The 15,685-nt window shown below is 39.6% G+C and overlaps 1 protein-coding gene across 3 annotated transcripts in view; it reads left to right on the top strand.

Annotated features, from left to right (window-relative positions):
* LOC122549216 (zinc finger protein 407) overlaps positions 1-15,685 on the top strand; it is a 525,130-nt gene that overhangs the window by 466,180 nt on the left and 43,265 nt on the right. The gene's annotated exons all lie outside the window — the stretch shown is intronic.

The raw sequence follows: 15,685 nt of genomic DNA on the forward strand, positions 1-15,685 counted from the left end.
GGATGGCATTTTTACAGGAGGCAGAGTGGTAAGAGGTGTAGTCCAGGTGGCTATGGGAATTGGTGGATTTATAGTAGTTGTCCGTGTTTAGTCAGTCACTGGAGATGGAGATGGAGAGATCCAGGAAATGGAGGGAGGTGTCTGAGATGGTCCAGGTGAATTTGAAGTCGGAGTGAAAGGTGTTAGTGAAGTTGATGAACTGTTCAACCTCCTCGTGGGAGCATGAGGTAGTGCCGATATAGCCATTGATATAGCGGAGGAAAAGGTGGACAGTGGTGCTGGTGTAGCAGCGGAGGATGGACTGTTCCACATACCGATAAAGGTGGGCATAGCTGGGGCTCATGCTGGTGCCCATGGCTACCCCTTTGGTTTGGAGGAGTGGGAGGATTAGAAGGAGAAGTTATTAAGGGTGAGGACCAGTTCAGCCAGGCGGATGAGAGTGTCAGTGGAAGGGTACTGATTGGGACAACGTGAGAGGAAGAAACTGAGGGCTTGGAGGCCTTCGTTGTGGCTGATAGATATGTGCAAGGACTGGTTGTCCATGGTGAAGATAAGGCATAGGGGGACCGGGGAAATGAAAGGTTTGGAGGAGATGAAGGGCATGGGTGATGTCCCAAACGTAGATGGGGAGTTCCTGAACTAAAGGGGACAGGTAGGCAGAGATGAGTTCAGAAGGACAGGAGCAGGCAGAGACAATGGGTCAATCGGGGCAGTCAGGTTTGTGAATCTTTGGTAGGAAGTAGAATCGAGCGGTGCTGGGTTCTCAGACAATGAGGTTGGAGGCTGTGGATGGGAGATCCCCAGAGGTGATGAGGTTGTGGATGATGGTTTGGTGTTGGGAGGTGAGGTCATGGTCGATGGGAGAGTAGGAGGAGGTGTCTGTGAGTTGGCGCTTGGTTTCAGCAGTGTAGAAGTTGGTGTGCCAAACTACCGCAGTGCCCCCGTTGTCTGCTAGTTTGATGGTGATATTGGGGTTGGAGCACAGGGAGTGGAGGGCTGCGCGTTGCAAGGGGCAGGAGGTTGGAGTTGGTGATGGGGTGGTTAGGAGAAACAGTAACCAAGCAATGGGCCGTCTTCAAAGAGGAGGTGGATTAGGGCACAGTCAAAGTATATTACTTGAGCAGTCAAAAATAGAACAACAAATCCAGAGCTCCCAGGATGATGAAGGAGATAAGTTAAAGAAGAAAATATATGCTCATGACATGTCAGGTAGAAAATACAATTGAGAACTTAGCTGAATACAGAAGTAGAAAAGGGAGATAACAAAACAAATAAAAGAAGTGAAGAGAAATTATGAAAATAAAAGATCAGTCGCTAATATAAAGGCAAATCCCAAGTCTCTGTAAGTACTACAATAGTAAGAGTAGTAAAGGAGGAAGAAAGACTAGGGATCAAAAAGGGGATTTTTACAGGGAGACGTAGCTGAGGTGTCAAATTTGCAACTGAGTTTACCAAGGAAGCAGATGCTGCTGCAGACATGGTGATAGAGAAGGAAACTCAGTGACTACAATGGTTTAAAATTGATAAGGGGGAGGTAGTAAATAAGCTGTCAATGTTTAAAGTTGATGTTGCATCAGGACAAGATGAAATGTATCCAAGCATTTTGAAAGAAAGTGAGAGTGGAAATGGCAGAAACACTGACGATATCTTTCAATTTTCCTTGGGGTCAGAGGTGATGACAGGGAACTGGAGAATTGCAAATGTTATGCCCTTGTTTAAACAATGTAATAAAGATAAGCCAAGCAATTATAGACCAGTCAGTTTAACTTCAATGGTGGTGAAACTTCTAGAAACACGGCATGGTTAGCACTGCTGCTTCACAGCACCAGGGTCCCAGGTTCGATTCTAGCCTTTGGTGACTGTCTGTGTGGAGTTTGCACATTCTCCCCCTGTCTGCGTGGGTTTCCTCCAGGTGCTTCAGTTTCCTCCCACAGTCCAAAGATGTGCAGGTCAGGTGAATTGACCATGCTAAATTGCCCATAGTGTTAGGTGCATTAGTCAGAGGGAAATGGGTCTGGGTGAGTTGCTGTTCGGAGGGTCGGTGTGCATTTGTTGGGCCGAAGGGCCTGTATTCACACTGTAGGGAATATAATCTAATCTAAACTATTCTAGATAGAATTCATAGTTGCATGGAAAAACATGAGTTAATTCAGAAGAGCCACACGGATTTAAGAAAAATGTCGCGTCTAACTAATCTGCTGGAGTTTTTTCAACAGGAAACAAAGGGTTGATCATGATGATGTTGTGATGCACATGGACTTGCAAAAGGTATTTAACACAGTGCCACATAAACTTGTGAGAAGTGTTATAGCCCAGTGAATAAAAGGAACAGTATCGATATAGCTGAGGAACAGGAAACAAGAGTAATGTTTAATGAGTATTTGTAAAGCTGGCAGAATGTTTGTAATGAACTTCCCCAGAATTCAATATGGAGAAGATTGAATAAACAATGTTTTTTTCATGAGGTTGCAGCAATGACAATCTTTAGTTGAGGATACCTGGGACAAGTTGGAATTGTTTTCCTTGGAAAGGAGAAGACTATCAGGAGGTGTGATACAAGCTTTCAAAATCATGATTGCCCTTTGAGACTGTCATTCTAGAGTTCATTCCCTCCTTGATGCAGTTCCTGGCACTGCTAATTTTATTTCCGTCGCAAATATCATTGCAATGCAAATGCGGCATTGGTAGACACCTTGAGTTGATGTGTTATCTTCAATTCTATCTGACCCGAGTAGATAGGGAGAGTCTTTTTCCATTCATAAGCTTATTAAGAGCAAGTTTAAAGTGACTTGCAAAAGAAGGAAACCGTTTTACATAGTGATTCAGGTTTGGAATCGACTGCCTGGAAGTGTGGCAGAGGCAGTTCATTCAAGGCATTCAAGAGTGTATTAGCTGATTATTTAAATAGAGACAAGGTGCAGAGTGACAGGGAAAAGGCAGGAGGTTGGCAGTCAACAAAGGTGCCCAAACACAATGGGTCAAATACCTGCTTCCTGCACCATAGTAAGTCTGTGATGTGTGCTGGACAGGAAACGCACAGACACTACTACTTCAGTACGTTTCATCCAAAGTTGACTAATTGGCACAAAAAACCACGGAATTTTAAGTTCAAATTACAATCAGTGTAACTCAAGTGGTTGTGATAGGTTCCACTACTTTTAATATCACTGTGTTAAAAAGTGGGGACCCCACCAACAAGCCAGGTGCCCAGCGTCAATTCATCAGTATTGGGAGGTTCCGCTAACTGAGCTCATTTATAAACTATCAGGCTTGGTATTTTGGGCACAAGAATGGTAATAGTTACATTTTTGTAAGGTTATTTTAATTAAAAAGTAGTTCACATTTTTTGAAATTCACTCAATAATTTAAAGTCAGATATTGATTTGAAATGTTTATCTTTTGATAATGCTGTTTTTAGTTGTCTTAATCCAACTGTGTCTACTTACCACTCTTAAATATGTCTGTGATGAAAGGGGTATAATTTATTAATACTAATATTATTTTTGGAATTTGGGTTTTAAAGTAGAGACAGATGGGAGTTGGTTGTTTCTACAGAAAGCAACTGACTGCAAATCCCTGAGATCATAGAGTCATAGAGATGTACAGCATGGAAACAGACCCTTTGGTCCACTCATCCTTGCTGTCCATATATCCTAAATTAATCTCGTCCCATTTGCCAGCACTTGGCCCATATCCTTCTAAACCCTTCTTATTCATGTATCCATTCAGATGCCTTTTAAATGTTGTAATTGTACCAGCCTCCAACACTTCCTCTGGCAGCTCATTGCATACACGCACCACCCTTTGTGTGAAAAAGTTGCCCCTTTGGGCCTTTTTAAATCTTTCCCATCTATACCCTCTAATTCTGGGCTCCTCCACCCCAGGGAAAAGACCTAGCACCAATCCTTGTGGCACACCACTCGTCACCGTGTTAATAAATAGAGGTTATATTCTTGGGATTATGACAGGTAAAGAAAACATTTAAGATATTCTGATTTCAGATGATTTAACATTTTACACTTAAGATTTAAGCTTTGTTTTCCATTCAGCAGAATCTAGGTTTGAGCAAGTTTGGTAATTCAGTTCCAAAAGCACTAGGATATTGTTCCGAAACAAGCTTAGTTTCTGTCCTAAAGGGAGTTGGTAGCAGTTCAAAGAGCAAGTCACCTTAACAGAATGGTTTATTTTGTAAAGCTTCCAAACCAGGAAGAGTTTGGTTGGAAATCTGCAAGTTAGAACTAAGAAATTTAGGCAGTCTGATTTCAGAAGGCTTGTGTCAGCAACTCTGAAAGGACTCATCAATTGTTGGTTCCAACCAAGGCAAAGTATTTGTAAACAGTCCATTAAATAGACTTTAGGAATGGAAATGAGTGTAATTTTCTTGGACTTGAGTTTTTGTAATGAAAACTGTCTGAATGCAGATTGCAACTTCGTTTACTTTGCAATTAAAGATATTCTAACTGCTTTCTATATTTAGCTAGTTTTAGTTTAGTTGGTTTAGTTTATTCTTCTTTTGTGTAATAAACATTGGTTGGTAAAGAAAAGTATGCAACCTAGTGTGAATGTGTTCCAATGGCTAACTAGTAGGTTGAGTAACAGAAAAGATCTATCAAGCTAGGATTCATTCTGTGATATGACCTGCTTGGCAGTACCATCAGCTGGGATCATAACCATATCAAGTGTTTTATTGAAGTTGCATTTTTTTAATGAAAAATATTAAAACCATCACAATTTGTGAATTATTTGCAAAATCAGCAGTTGAGCCTGCAGTGGAAATTCCATCTTGTAAATTTTTAGTACCAGTAGGGAGATCTTAAATACTTTCGAAAGAAACAATGTTTTGTGCCATTTTATATGGATGGAACAGAGGGCATGGTAGGTAGGGGAAAGGGAAAGAATTTCTCCTTTTAACTGAATAATTAGAGATATTTTTCTCGGAATTAAATGTAATTAAACATTTTTCCAATCAGTCACTTTGAGGAGAAATGTTTTCACCCAGAGGATGGTGAAAATTTGGATCTCAAGGCCTGAAAGGTTGGTTGCAGAATACGTATTTTCTGACTTCAAATTTGAGCAAAATTGAAAAAATTTCTGTCTGTGTACATAAAGTATTAAAATAAAATCTATATTTACATTATGCTGTGTGTTGGTTAATTAGCATGCTATTAATTTGAAAGGAACGTTTATTTAATCGCAATGTATTTCCATGTAATCTGCAATGTTTGTTTAAAGGAAATGTTCTGCTCATAATTGGATGTTCCTGTTGATGTACTTCTGCTATACACAGATAATTCACTTTTCCTTCAATTTAAAACTACATTATGATGTTTTATGAACCTGGGTAGCAGAAAAAAATAAAAATTGAAAGAGAACTAATAAAGCTCCATTATCTGAGACTGAGGTCAGTTTGTAGGATCAAATATACTCATGTTCTTCTATAAACCAAGGGAAGCCTCAAAGCACAAGCAAATAAGATAATACTATCAGGTTATATTGTTACAGAATAGTACACTGTAAGAAGTTCCATCTTTCAAATGAGATGTTAAACTAAAGACTTGACTGTTTTCTCAGGTCAAACCATAAAACGGAGGAACAAGATTAGGCCATTCAGCCCATCGAATCTGCTTTGCTATCCTGTGCGAGCATGGCTAGTCTGATAATGCTCAATTGCACTTACTTGCATTTTCTCCATTCCCCATCATTAATTTATAGATGAAAACTCTGTCTAGCTTGAATATAATTAATAAACCAATTGTACAGCCCATTGCAGAGTTCTTCAGAACTCTTAGAGAAGAAATTCCTGCTTGTTTCTTTTTTAAATGGGCAGTCCCTTACTCTGAGCTTATGCCCTCTGGTCCTAGAGCCTCACACAAGGGGAAACAGCCTGTCCATATCAAGCTCCTAACGATCTTTCAATAAGGTCACCTTTCATTCTTCTGAACTCCAATGAGTACAGGCCCAACCTGCTCAAAATCTGCGCTTAAGAAAATCACTCCAAACTCATGATCATTCTGGTGAACCTTCTCTGGGCTGCGTCCAATGTAAATGTAATAAAATAGTGATTGAAACCATTATAATTGCAAAATCCTCACAGCTGTCACCAACTTTTAACGTCAAGTGCTCGAGCTGCCAGCATAATATGATGACTGCGAAGCCTTGGATAGATTTACTGCCATCAATCCTTCTTATTGGTATTAATTTAACCTACTGATCATCAAGCAAGGAACAATGCTCTTACAGCATCTTCAGCAGAAGATAGGCCCAATTATTATTTAGTTACATTGCCTCTAAGACACATGATTGTCTCTTGTGAGATATCATGCTCAACAAAAGTAGGTGGCCATTACTGTTAATCACATAGACTTAATGCTGATAAAGCTGATACAATACACTCAGGGTTCTCTCAGGCACAGACCTTTAAATCCTAATGAGTTGAACTTGTGTGATGTCTGTTAACGCTTTCAGGTACTAACTGTACTTACACAATTGAAACCATAAAGGGCACATAACGAATAGCCTTGCATCCCATGATTAAAAAAACACTCTATTCTTTCTTCTCTTGACTTAAGGGCTTTTTTTGTAGACCTCAACTGAAAGAAGTTAGGAGCCATGTGTGAAATGTTAGCAAGATGAACCCTGTATTAATGTATCTTCAGATGTGGAATAGAAATTTATTGTTGCATGTATTTTTACATGAAAATTACAGTGAAGGGTTTTATAAGTTGCCCCACTCCAGCGTATCAATGACAGCAGTCACACATAATAATAGAAAAAATCAAATTAAGACAAAGTTCATTGCAAATCAGTTAAGAGTGCCTGGGCACAGAGAAAGTGATTAAGAAACTATGGAGTACTCTGAGGATGCAGCCAGGATGAGACCGCTAATGCAGAATGGGACTATCATTCTGGGATAAGACCGCCAAGCCAGGCCACTGAAACGTTGGGCTGGAAGCCTCCACAAAGGAAGACCACTACGCTGGGCCAAAACCACCACTCTTGGACAAGACTATCTGCCAGGATAGTCTTGCTGCTGAAACATCTGGAAGCTGAACACGAAAAAGACTTCACATGAGGAAGAGACCTCCACGCTGGGACAAGACCGCCATGCCAAGACAAAACCACCACACGAGGACAAGACCGTCACGCGAGAACAAGTTTGCCACACCAGGAGACCATCACACTGCGCCAAGACCACCACCTCTCCTTCAGGCGGATGGTCTCAGCTGCGGCCCCGGGGCCTTGGCCGAGCCTGTGAGTCAAGGCCAGGGGAATCAGCCTGGGACCTGCTCCTTACTCGCCAGGGGACCCCTGGCTGGGGTGGAACCATGTTTGGCTCATCCCGGTGTTGCCACTGCTGCTACCACTGCTAGAAGCCTCCTCCCTCATCCAACCCTCTCCAGAAAAGTTAAGAAAAAAGAAAAGGAAAAAGAGCCAAAGAAAAGAGCCCAAAAAAAGAGAGAGAAAGCCAACAGGAGCAGATGAGCCGTGGACTCAGTGCATCTACTCTGCCGCCCTCTTGTTTAGATATTGTGCTTGAAAATGAAGTCATTGTCAAAGTGGTGCTGTTGGAGTGTGCTGAAAAAGCAACTAGCATTGTTCTTGTCCCTGAAAATATTTGTGTTTATTTTCTTGTCCATTGTTATCTGTTGCTGCCTTTCTTTGGACAGCTATCCAGGAGCTTGAGGTGTCAACATTTCTCTTTTGAAATATTCAGTAATTTTCATAACATTCAGTAAGCACAGCCCAGCTCTATTTATCTGTTTAGGAAAGGCCAATTTCACAACAGCCCTACTGAATTTATGATGTGCACTTACTAGTATTTTTATTTTAATTACTTTGTTGAGTTTTTTTTATAGTTTGCAGCACCCTTGTTCATATGCTACAACCTGCACAGAACTGTGCAGTATAGGAACAGGCCCTTCAGCCTACCGTATCTATGCTGATCATGATGTCACTCTAAACAAATACATCTACCATCATGTAGGGGACACTTATTTTTTTCTGAGAAATTAATGCACACATCAGATTTTCCTGACGTTCAGCATTCAATGTGAAAACTAGCGAAAGGAATCATGCTGCAAGTTTTATATTGTCACCCGGCACGCTACTAAACATAATAAAAAAAAAATGCTGAATGAGAAGAGTTGCATCAGCACAAATTTTATCTGCTAAGGTGATATGTGAAATATAGAACCCAATGCGGCATTAGAATCAGCCCCTTGACCTCTAGCACAGATGCAGGGTGACCTTTCATCTGCCAGCAGTCTTGTTTCTTCAGCAAACTCCATGAATTTTTATTACAAGTTTCTTGCACCTAAGCTAAGCTTTCAACAAATTGCCTGACACAGATGAGATGAAGTTGTTGAAGTAGCTCAATGTGTTTTACTAGTCTGCTGGTGAATGACACAAACCTCGTGTCCTACAATGTCATACGCCATTGACCACTAACGTCTCGGCATTGATAAAGACATCATTTTCTGGAACATTGATTGTTCTACACACCCAGCTGACTATTAAGTTCTATCATCAAACCATTTAGATCATACAGTTTTCAAAATTATATGGGACTTTAATAGAATAGATAAAGAGAAACTGTTTCCACTGGCAAGCAGGTCAGTAACAAGAGGGCATAGATTTAAAATAATTGGTACAGAAAGCCAGGGAGAAGTGAGGAGGTTTGGTTTTTAAATTCTGCACATTGTTATGATCTGGAATGCACTGTCTGAAAGGATGGGGTAAACAGATTCAGGAACGACTTTCAAAGAAGAATTTGTTCTCTGCTTAAAAAGGAAAACGTTGCAGGGCAGTGGGGAAATTGCAGGTGAGTGAGACCAGTTGGATTGCTGTTTCCAGAGAGCTAGTACATATGTGTTGAATGGTCTCTTGTATGGTTGTGTGTAGTATCTTGAAAATACTACACTACCTGGTAGTGCATATCTTTTCTTATTACTGTCATGATGGTGAAACTTCCTTTTGTCGGCTGCATTTGTGATTTAAACATTAAATAATTTGAAAGTACCTGAAATGTGTAATTTTATGTTGGAAGTTCTTTAGGGTTGTGCGCTTTCTTGCTACCTATATTGGAAATTAACCACTATATCTACCAAAATTCCTTTCTGATGAGGTTAGCCACCCCTTACTGCCCTGGCCAAGGAGTTTCCAATTGGAATCTAGTGCAGAATTTTGTTCCATATGATTCTGAGTGTTAGCCTAAAACGGCCAGTCTTTCCTTGTAGTTAGAATATTATTTTCAGTAGGGACATACTGGACAATTCTCAACCATTTGCTTATAAGGCTTTTTGTAATAATTCAGTTTTCTTATTTTTGTAAATTGCATTTGTTGCGATGTGTACGAAATGACTCCACACTCTCAGATTTCACTTTCCCAAGCTGGGAGATTGAAAAGTTAGTTTTGGCAGAAAGCACAGCAGTATTTATATGCTGAGATCTGCAGAAAGAATCTTGTCCACTCCAATAATATAGATATGCATTCTGGAATCCAGTAGCACAGAAGGAGAGCATTCAGCCCATCATAGCTGTGTTGACACCTTTAAAGAGCTGTCCACTCTTTTTGTTTTTTCCTGACTGCTCAGCATGTTTTCTTTTCAAGCATCGATCCATTAGCAATAGCATATTTTCAGATAAACAGCTGATAAACAATTGTAATGTCCCTTTGTTTAAACACGGTATTGTCATGTAACCCCTACCCTCAAGTGTGTTCTTGTCATAGCATGTCAAGCCCCCACACTGGGTCAATTGAATAACACTTCACCAAGAATAAATCTTGATCATATTATTGTATAATTTCAGCTTATCATAGGCCAAAAACTCCCTTTTCAATTGCAGTTACACTACTGAGTTACATTAGTTGTAATGCCACTTGAACTTCTGCATAGCTCAACATTAATTCATTTAGTTTGAAATGAACGAATCTTCAGTGGGTGAATCTTTACAATCTGATTGAGGTCATTACATTTTATAGGAGCCATTTTTCAAAGCTGTACTGACAGCACTCCAAGTTATTAAATTGCAGAATCAAAAGATGGACCTGCAATCACATTTATGAACTGAGATAGAAAAGCTTGAGTCATGTGCAGTGCAAAGGTTAAGATCCTGGTGCAGTTAAGCTTCATCACCCCCTTAGTGATGGCAGTATTTACATGAACATCTTTGTTTAATGGTCAGAGAAGTGATTTAGTCCACCTCTGGATTCAGAATAGATTAAATCAGCAGGTTGGGTGCCATAATTATCTGGCAGTGAAAAGGCTTCACCAGATATATCTACACCCTAGGGACTTTATATTAAATCGTGGCATGTTGAATGGAGATATACAGACCCTTAAAAGACCTGTAGTGAACATGTGATTATGAGGCTATGAGAATTTTAACTGTAAGCTATTACTTTAAATAATTATTCACAATATTTAAATTGCAAAATTTAAGGTCACATAATACTTTGTGAAAGATTAACTCTCAAAGTGGAGATCAAGAACTAAACAAATTCTTTTTGTCATTTGTGGCCTCCAAGCAGCCACTTTATGTTCTTTGTTCATTGGGGTAAACTGATGTTGTCAATCAGCAAATCTTTGGACCCAGTCATTAACAAACCTCTCTTTTCTTTCAACTGGCTGAAACTGAACAAAATTTATAAGAACTGACTTGTTTTTAACCTCCTCCCATAAGCCAGTGACCCCAATTCCCCAATCATACTGGAAAACCACAAAAATACATGCCAGTTAGGATGAGAAAGAAAGTCATTCTCCTTTCATTTGCTCTGTCAAATGTGTTGACACTTTGCCAAAATTCAGTTGCATAAGAATGGTGACTTTTTAACACAGATCATTCTTCATATATGAAGGTTGACACTGAATATTGATCCAGTTTTGACCAAAGGGATCACCTGATCCTACTTTCAAGTGATATCCATGTTCTTCCAGGTGTATTTCAATGTGTGAAACTCTCAGCCTCTGAGTTAGAAGATTGTAGGTTAAGCACCAAATCTAGGCTGTGACTCCCATTGCTTCGCAGTGAGGAATTTCTACATGTCTGAGATGCCATGTTTCCAATGCAATATCAATGTGTGTCAAATTTGTCTATTTAACCAAAGGTTCCCAAGGCATTATTTCAAAGTATAATGTGGTAAAATGAGATTTTTCCCGTTTCAGCAGGAAGAACAGAAAAGCAGCATATTATTTAAAAGGAATCAATTATAGAGCTCTATGGTGCAGAGAGATCTGAGTTTCTTGGAATATGAATCACAAAAGGCTAATATGCAGGTACAGCAAGTTATGAGGAAAGCAAGTGAAATATTGTCATTTCTTACAAGGGAAATGGAACATAAAATAGGGAAGTTTTGTTACAGTTGTACAGTGTCTTGGTAAGACCACACTTACGTACTATATGCAGCTTTTGTCTCTTTATCGAAGAAATGACACAATTTTATTTGAAACAGTTTAGACAAAATTCACTCAACTGATTCCTAGGTTGTAGGGGAGATTGGGTTTGACAGATTGCACCTGTATGCATTGGAGTTTCAAAGAATGAGAAGTAATCTTATTGAAACATTTAAGATATTGAAGGGATCTCATAAGGAGGCTACTGAGAGAGTGCTTCCCATTATGACAGAGTCTAGAACTCGGGGTCATTGTTTAAAAACAAAGGTCTCCCATTTAAGATGGCAGTGAGCAGATATTCTTTCTCTCTCAGGATTGCGGTTCTGTATAATTCTCTTCCCCAGAGAGTTGTGCAGGTGTGGTCATTGAACATTATTAAGGCAAAGTTCAATGAGATCCTTGATTTGATTAACAAGGGAGTCAAAGGCCGTAGGGAATAGGAAGGAAGATGGAGCTGAGGCCACAATCAGATCAGTTACGATTTTATTGAATGGCAGAGCAGGCACAAGGGGCTGAATTCTGCGCTGTTCTGAATTCTTAATTTTGTTTGCCATTTTTGAACTCAGTAACCATATTATGTAGAATTTATGAATTCTTACACTTGTTTTACAATCTATCCATGACCTTTCTGTTCCTTCTCTGATAATGTTGTCCAACCTCTCAACCCTGTGAGATCTCTCTGCTTCTTTGGTTCCATCCCCTTGCACTTTTCTTTGCTCTATTATTGGTGACTGGTCCTTCAGCTTTTGTGGCCCAAAGCTCTGGAATTCTTAGCCTGAAGCTATCTGACCATGCCCCAGCCTTCACTCCACCTCTCACTCCTCCTTTGTAAAATCTCCCTAAAACCGACCTGTTTGACCAAGTTTAAAGTCGTCTTTCATAATATCTTCTAATGTGGCTCAGTATAAAATTTTGGTTGAACATTCCTTCTGTGCAGTGCCTCATGGCATTTTACTATTTTCAAGGTACTGTATGAATGCAATCTGTTCTTGTTTACGTTTGTTTTGGTTTGAACTGTACTAGTGTTCTAATGGCTTTTTGTAGATGAACATGGCAATTGACGTGAAAATAAGCCATTTGTATCAGTCTCTCCTTGCTTAATTTGTGGTCTGACCATCCGAATCAAGCTTTACCTATGGAACTATAGTCCTGCTGCCATAATGTCTTTGGGGCAGGAGAAAAAAATAAAGGGATGCAGAGTAGTGGGATAAGAATTAATTATGCTGATGTCAAGAATTCCATCCCATGATTTTTATTTCCTGTATTTAGCCAATATTGCATGCATTAGAAATGGCTCAAGTCCAATCAATTCCTTAAGATTTTGAAATCATTTGAGAAGTAATTCTTTCAAGTTAACATTGAAAGAAATGATTACATCCTTATACGCCTTACTTTTCCCATTTGGAAAGTTGCATGTTTGCATTGTTGGTCTGCTGGTTTACGAATTAGTTGTGGACCCCTCATTGATTTCCAGCTGTGAGCCCTGGAGTGATGTGAGCAACATGGACAATGAGTCATGCTTTTAGTTTAGAGTGGCTATACGCAATGATGCAATTACTTAATTGAGAACAACTTTAAAACTGAAGGGATTTTCTTCTAGCATGCCTCAAAGTTTTTAACACCATCATTCCTAAAGTTGAATTCCCTTTGTTCCAAATTTAAAGTTGTTAATTCAGGAGAGTGAATTCCTTCCATTTAATTTTCTAGCACCAGTTGGTCCAACATTTTGGCAGCTGCTATCAATTTTAGTCAATTATGTAGAAATAGACTGCAAACCTTTCCATCGTAGCGTTTATGCTCTTAATGAATAATGCCACCTTCTCACCTCTCTCCAACTAACCTGTTCCATCCAACAATTGAGTTACTGTAAGCAGTGGAGATTGAAGTATAGGAATTAGAAATTGCTCTAATTCACGATTAATTACAAAATTGAAACCCTCCTGCACAATCACTCAGACTGATCCCCTCATCTGTCCAGATACCTGATCCCAAAGCCCCCTGGACACACAGCCATAGCGCCAGTACACTAGATTCCCAACAGCCAGCTTCTCTCTCCATCTCCCCAAACTTCAGACCATCCTACTTCTTGATCTACCTGCCAATGAAAAAGCCATTCCTCAGAAGAACCAGCACAATATTATTTGTCTGAACAGAAGTTTGGGACAATAACACTCATTTGGGTAGAATTCTTTCTCAGTGTTAAATGAATTATTTGAAAATGATTATGAATCGTTTCTTTTTTCTGAAAAAGTTGCCCAAATACATGTATATGTATAATTAAGAACAAAGATGACACTTGGTCATGGCAAAAATCTACGTGTGGTGTTTTTTTAATATGGGAGGATGTTGTAATCAACATATGTGGAGGTCTGACTAAATAGGAAATGCTCAAACTCTTACTGAATGATTTACAGATTGGCCACATTACGACACACTATCTGTAGCCGTCAAGTCCTAATGTGGGATTGAGTCCAGAGCTTCTGTGCAAGAGAAAACAAGGCAAGCACAGCACCAAAGACCTCCTTGCTCACATACAGAGAAGAACAAGAATGATTATAGAATCATACAGTACAGAAGAGACCCTTTGGCCCATTGACTCTGTATCATCAAAAACACTACTACCTATACTAGTCTAATTTCCCGACACTAGGCCTATAACCTTGAATGTTATGGCACTTAATGTGCTCATCATACTGTTGTATAAAGTTGTGAGGTTACCCGCTTCAACTAGCATATCAGGCAGTGCATTCCAGACCACCACAATGTTCTTGGTGAAAAACATTTCCTACCAATCCCCACAAAACATCTTGCCTTTCACTCTAAAATTATGTTCCATTCTTATTGACCCTTTGACTAAGAAAGGTTTCTATCCATCTTGTCTATATCCTGCATAATATTATAGCACTTGACCTTCCCTGTTCCAAAGAAAACAATCTCAACATATCCAGCCTCGCTTCATAGCTGAAATGCTGCATTCCAGAAAATGTCCTGATGAACCTGCTCTGATTTCCCTCCAGTGCAATCACATCCTCCCTATAGTGTGTTGACCAGAACTGCACACAGTACTCTAGCTGTGGCCTAAACAAAGTTTTGTACAGCTCCAACATAACCTCCCTATTCTTATAATCTATGCTTCAACTCACAAACCCTATTAACCTGTCCAACATTCAGAGATCTGAGAAAAAGCACCCTGAGATTTCTGAGCTTCCTAGGTTCTGCCATTCATTGTGTATATCTTTGTCTTATTACTTCTTAAAAAGTGTATTACCTCATATTTATCAGAATTAAATTCCTTCTGTCATTGATCTGCCCATCTGACCATTCCATTTTTATAATCCAACACCTTCCTACTCACTGTCAACCACCCAACCAATCTTTTGTGTAATTTGCAAATTTACTTATCAACCCTCCCCATTCTCATCTACATCATTTAAGATTATCATAAACAATAAAGGACCCAGCAGTGATCCCTGTGGTATGCCACAGCACACCAGGCTCCAGCCACACAAACAGCCTTCTAGCATCACCCACTGTCTCCTTTCACTAAATGTATTTTGGATCCAACTTGCTAAAATAACCTGGATTCCTTGAGGCTCTTTATCAGTTTCTCGTATGGGATCTTGTCAAAAGCCTCGCTGAAATCCAAACTGAACCACCAATTACATGCATTGAATGATTAAAATTGGCTTTCTATTGATATTTTCATTCTTTTGTGGGATCTCAAGACTTTAAAGTTATTAAGGGCATTGATATCAATGATAGGTTGTTCAAGGTGACAGTCAGATTAGCAGCCAACTATTTACATTTTGAAGCCAAGAGTGGGGTTAGGTATGTTTCTGAAATGTCCCAGAGTGTTGATGAGATTGAATTTGTACTGTCCTTTGAGAAGACATGAAGTGAAGTTTGTAAAAAATCCATGAGACCACAACAAATCAGAGGGAGGTTTTTAATCAATGTCTCCTGAATTGTCAATGGGCCAGTTCTGTTCTGAGAAGTACTTTTAGAAACTCCACTGTCACTATGACGAGAGGATTAGGAGTGCTACCCACTTATATTGTGTTCTAATTGCTTCTTCCCCATCCACTAACTTGCTTCCACTTTCCCCAGGCATAACTTATGCGCTGCAATAACAAGATAAGGTTCCTGACATTCCTTCTCTTCAAGTAGCTGAGCTTGTATAAGCACGACAAGCCATTAGCAGCTTGCTCAATTAATCCTGATGAGGCCAAAGGCATTGTTTTGAGTCTGATCCCCATGCTGAAGCCTTTGGACTCCGACCTCTTGATTTGAAT

The sequence above is a fragment of the Chiloscyllium plagiosum genome, unplaced genomic scaffold, assembly GCF_037043375.1.
Source record: "Chiloscyllium plagiosum isolate Xiang-an unplaced genomic scaffold, Cpla_swu_hap1 HiC_scaffold_4, whole genome shotgun sequence".
Lineage (NCBI taxonomy): Eukaryota > Metazoa > Chordata > Chondrichthyes > Orectolobiformes > Hemiscylliidae > Chiloscyllium > Chiloscyllium plagiosum.